Below are 6,143 nucleotides of genomic sequence, written 5' to 3'. Positions count from 1 at the left end.
CGGTGGGGCTTTCGAACAACGCTGCCGAGCATTCATCTTGCGAATCTCCGCTCTCTCCCTAACAAAACGGACGAACTACATCTCCTCACCCGAACAAACAAGGACATTTCAACCTCTGCTGCCTTGTGCTTCACAGAAACCTAGCTGAGTGAAGCCAGTCCGGACAGCGCATTACATCTGCCGGGCTTTCAGCTGTTCAGAGCGGATCAGGAGAGGCGGTGGAACATGCTTTTACATCAATGAAAGTTGGTGTACAGATGTAACAACGTTAAAAATGATGTGCTGTCTTAAATTGGAATTCCCAGACTCAGTTATTATTATTCTTGGGGATTTTAACAAAGCAAACCTCACACGTGAACTGCCCAAATACAAACAGCACATTACATGCCCAACCAGAGACAGAAATATACTGGATCACTGCAACACAACAATAAAGGATGCATATCGCTCTGTCCCTAGAGCAGCTTTGGGACTCTCTGATCACTGTCTGGTTCATATTCTTCCAACCTACAGACAGAAATTAAAATCTGCTAAACCTGTATTAAGGACTGTAAAGACATGGACCAACGAAGCAGAGCTGGAACTACAAGCCTGCTTTGACTGCACTGACTGGTGTGTTTTTGAGGCTGCAGCCACAGACCTTGATGAGCTCACAGACACTGTTACATCATAAATCAGTTTCTGTGAGGATATGTGCATTCCTACTAGGACTTATTTATCACCAAGGACCCCTCTGTCAAGCTCCTGAAGTTTGCAGATGACACCATTGTCATCGGCCTCATCCGCGACAACGATGAGTCTGCATACAGAAGGGAGGTTGAACAGCTGGCTGTTTGGTGCAGTCAAAACAACATGGAGCTGAACACGCTCAAAATTGCGGATATGATAGTGGACTTTAGGAGGAACACCCCAACACTGTCCCCCCTCAGCATTCTAAACAGTACTGTGGCAGCAGCAGTGGAGTCATTCAGGTTCCTGGGCACTACCATCTCACAGGACCTGAAGTGGGAGACACACATTGACTCCATTGTGAAAAAGGCCCAGCAGAGGTTGTACTTCCTTCACCAGTTGAGGAAGTTCAACCTGCCACAGGTGCTGTTGATACAGTTCTACTTAGCAGTCATTGAGTCTGTCCTCTGCACTTCAATAACTGTCTGGTTTGGTTCAGCTACGAAATCAGACATCAGAAGACTACAAAGGACAGTTCGGACTGCTGAGAGGATTATTGGTTGCCCCCTACCCCCCCTTCAAGAACTATACATTTCCAGAGTGAGGAAAAAGGCTGGAAAAATCACTCTGGACCCCTGCCCACTACCTTTTTGAACTGTTGCCTTCTGGCCGACGCTTCAGAGCTCTGAGCACCAGAACAGTCAGGCACAGGAACAGTTTTTTCCCCCAGGCTATCCATCTCATGAACAGTTAAAACTGCCCCTTTGAGCAATAATTAATGTGTAGTTCACAGCTTAGTCTTTTTGTATTATCCAACACATCCTACCTCTTTTGCCATTACATTCCCTTGCACTGTACATAACCGATTTGTATTTAGAATTGCACTACATATGTGTATGTGTGTGTGTGTGTGTATGTATGTATATGTATATGTTTGTGTGTGTATGTATGTGCGTGTATATATGTGTGTGTATGTATGTATATATATATATATATATATATATATATATATATATATATATATATATATATATATATATATTGTCTATTGTGTATTCTATATCTATTTTTTATTAAATTTTAATTATTTTTTAAAAGTCTTGTTGCTGTTTTTGTATTGTTGTGTACTGGAAGCTCCTGTCACCAAGACAAATTCGTTGTATGTGTAAGCATACTTGACAATAAAGCTCATTCTGAATCTGATTCTGATTTGAGTGTCCAGAAGATGGCGTCAATTTGTTAATTTGTAGAATAATATTGAAACGGAGAACTAACATTTGTTGGTGAAACAAGATACTTCCATAAACAGCATTATTGTGTAATTCCAAAAAATAAAAGAGTAAACAGTGTTTGGAATGCTTTAAACTGTTTATTATATACCTGTTTTAGAATATAAAAAAATATATATTTAGAATAGAAAAGTTTAACATAAAGGTAACCAATGATGGAAACATAGTAAACATAAATATACAACAGACAATGGGGGAATGTATGAATATGTTTTACAGACAAAACTTCGGAGGCTCGGAAGAAAGAGATCCAGCAGAAGGAAAGGTTATCTGGCCAATAAACAGTGAAAGAAGCCTCTAAAGGCTCTCTTAAAGCTGCACATGATATCATCTGGAGATTCTCTAGATTTCCTGGAAAGAGGGATAAAGAGTAGGGCTGTGCCAATACAATCAAATATCAATATATCGTGATACTTTTTCTCATGCTATTGTATCCATCCCAGTGTCAGTATTTTTTGTGTATTTATATCATGTCCAACAGTTCTATAAGGATGAAGCAGATTGTCTAAATAAGAGTGGCATTCCTCATTTCTTTCATATATGTGCAAATATGGACATTATAACTGAAATAAACCCAAATTAATTGGAATTTAATCAAGAGCTTGTGAATCATAACTGAATTTAATCATGATATTGTGATGTATCGTGATATATCGAATCGTGACATATGTATGGTGATACGTATCATATCGTAAGGTGCCTGGTGATACCCAGCCCTAATAAAGAGACTGAATATATAAAGAATGATGGATTGATAGGCATCAATTTGAGATGTATAATTATCAATATGAATACTGGTGTCTGTGCAAATAACAATAATCAACAATTTATTCATTTGGAGTGTTTTGTATGGAGTGTGAACATTGTACAGTAGGCAGAACCTGCAATTTGAAAATCTTGAAATTAATGTATGAATTCAGATGGGAAAAATGTATTTGTATTTAAATGTTATTTATTTTATTTTATGTACCCTTACCCTGCAATTCGTTCACCCACTGCTTATGTATATAGCCTATAGGCAGAGATGTGATGCCATGTACAGTATTCAATGATATGCTTAGAATATGAAAACACGAGGCAGTGAAAATGCATGTTAGATCCAGTGTACACAAGACCTCTCTTTCTCTCTGTCAGAAGACATCCATATATCGTAGTTCTGTCTGATATCCAAAACCAGTCAACTTCAACAGCTTGTGATGTTAACTCACTCTCCTACCAGCCCAAGAATTAGCAGGGGAAATACAGAAGGCAGGAGATGAAGTGATGGTAAAAATTAGTTTATTGAATAATATTAATTGTGTCTTTCTGAATGCTCAGTCTGACTTAGTCTGACCAGCATTAATTCAACAAGTGTTACTATACCATGCAAAGTCAATGGACAATTACTTCTTCACAACATTGTCCCATGACATTGAAGACCTTGAAACTGAAACTATTTATCTCTAACTTGTGAGACAATATAGCACACAACATAAAATTAACAAATAACAATATGAAAAATTAGTAAAAAAAAAAGTATTATATAAAAATGATATATCAAATCAAATCACTTTTATTGTCAAACAGCCATATACACAAGTGCAATGGTGTGTGAAATTCTTGGGTGCAGTTCCGATCAACATAGCAGTCGTGACAGTGATGAGACATATACCAATTTACAATAACATCAAATTAACACAACACAATTTAAAGTCTAATATACACACAATTACACACAACACAATATACAAATAATAACCTTAGGACCTTTACCTAGTTAAAAACAAGCTAATTTCAAGACGTTGACGTCATGTCAGGTCGTCACGTGGGTCACCCGCTGTGTAAGATGCTCAAAGCAGAAGTTGGGTTACACGTTCGGTCGGTCGGACGCTTGGTTTTGGCACGGAGTTCCCGCCATACACAGGCAGCTCTCACACGCAATCAGTAAACGTCACAGGCAGCTCTCAGACATGACGCAAAATCAGGAGCTTACGCGTTCTTAAAGTGTGTGCGTAACGCAGAGGCAGCTGAACTTTGAGTAGTGGTTTCAGTGGAAGTTTGAATCACACTTAGTGCCTCGACTCGAGCCTTCTTCGGCTCTATGGTCTCATCTTCACGGGGCTGGGCATGTCAGGAACGTTTCTGCTGCCCGGCCACAATTTTTGCGCTGAGACAGCAGGTGCTTACGCGTGGGCCACGGTTTGCGTGGCTTCACAGACGGCTCAGTAGTAGCTTTCGGCATCTGTCGAGGAGGGTGGCTTGCGTCACGCATCTCTGTGAGAGTTATCCAAATATGCCACACTGTATAAAAAAGTCCTGTGGTTTTTACAAAAAAAAAAAAAAAAAAAAAAAATGATAATAAAAAAAAAAAAAAAAAAAAAAAAAACTGGCAGCTGTGGTTGCTAGAATAATTATGATAAGAATACATTAAAAATGTAAACAACTTTACAGAACAACCTGTACATTTTACAGTTTAAAACTGTATGTAATTTACACTGTAAAAAAGAATCTGTTAAATTTACAGTAAAAAAAAAAAAAAAAAGTCATAAACTTAATAATAACCTTCTGAAACTGTAAAAATCTGCTTTTTACTTTATAAGGTAAAAATTATAGAAGAGCACATGATGACATGAAGTTCACCTACAATGACTCTTCCAGGAGCAATGACCAATAAATATGTAGAGACAGTGCTCTGTGTCACTCACACAAACACTAAACACCATCAGGGCAACACATGTGAAATTTAAATAATGCAGTAAACATTATCTAAACTACATTAAATATAAAACAGAACCCCCCAATGTACGTAACTGATATTAAAAATAAGAAGAAACATAACTATTCCCATAAAATATAATGAAATGATGGGTCATGCAGGGAATTGTGGGAATGCCCGATTATTGTAATTTACTGTAAAAAGTACATGTACTCTCTTGTTAAACAATGTAAATTTTTACCATTAATTATACAGGAAAATCATACTTTTTACATCTAAAAAATTAAATTTTTACAACATTTTATTGTAAAAACTACTGTTTTGTCTTAATATATATATATATATATATATATATATATATATATATATATATATATATATATTTTTTTTTTTTTACTGTATATTTTACATTTTATACTTGTTAATCCAGTAACGTTTTTTTTTCCTGTAGCATTTTTAATGTCTTTTACCATTAAAATTACAGACATTTTTTACAGTGCACCAGGTTGCTCATCGCTTTGCCGATGGCCTGAGCGGTAGCTTTCATGGCTCGCAGCTCCAAATCTGTAGCAGTGTGGAGCTCTTTGAATAGCTCTGGGTCGGGGCCTTGCTCATCCATTGAGCTTAGCTTTAAAAACCTGGAGCACCGACTTGCTGTGAAGTGCTGAACCAGCTTGGCTCGCTGCTGTATAAGGTCTTCCGGCCAGTGCGGACATCAGTCGACACTGCTTGGAGGAGTGGGCGGGGCGGGATATCCATCCCATGGCAGTATTATGGCAGAGATAAGCTGCGACCGCCTGTGTCACCGGGGGAGCCGACCTGAGTGCGTGAAAAGTAGGGTGCACGCCAGGTCTTTGTGAGCTCCACGTGTGAGCTCCACGTGGACCTCTGGGACCTCAGGGAAGAATGGTGCACTCCACTCCACCACTCTGTTGACAACAGCTGGTTTGCAAAAACCATTCATCCAGGCGAGACTTTTCTGGCTCTTCTGGAGGGGACCATTCAAGACCGAGCTCTTCAACTACCCTTGTGAGGATGCGAAGAAGCTCCTTGTCCATGGCGTGTGCAAGTTCTTCACCCTCGCTGGGGGAAGGAGTGGCAACATCCTCCGCCTGAAGCTGCAAGTGACACAGCATCATCCCCATCATCAGAGCTGCCAAACGTAATGAGGCGGTGCGCTCCAATAGAGGGCGAGCTCATTACACACATATTGCACAGGGGAGGACTATAGATCGGAAGTTCGGGGGGCTCGCAGGGCTTGCCCGATCCCGCATGAGATCCCGCTTGAGATCCTCCTCAAATTCTTCCAGCTCAACCTCACTGCCCTGCTGTGCCTCATGATACTTAACACAGAAGAGGCGGGTGGGAGGGCACGAGAGGCCGGATATTTCCTCAGAACAAGGTCAATCCTAGAGCGCAACGTCTGGAGATTCATGCCCTTGCAGTGAGGGCAGTCTGTCTCCATGAGTGCTGCTTGTGCATAGGCGCGG

The sequence above is a fragment of the Myxocyprinus asiaticus genome, chromosome 21, assembly GCF_019703515.2.
Source record: "Myxocyprinus asiaticus isolate MX2 ecotype Aquarium Trade chromosome 21, UBuf_Myxa_2, whole genome shotgun sequence".
Lineage (NCBI taxonomy): Eukaryota > Metazoa > Chordata > Actinopteri > Cypriniformes > Catostomidae > Myxocyprinus > Myxocyprinus asiaticus.
This window is presented reverse-complemented; position numbering follows the sequence as displayed.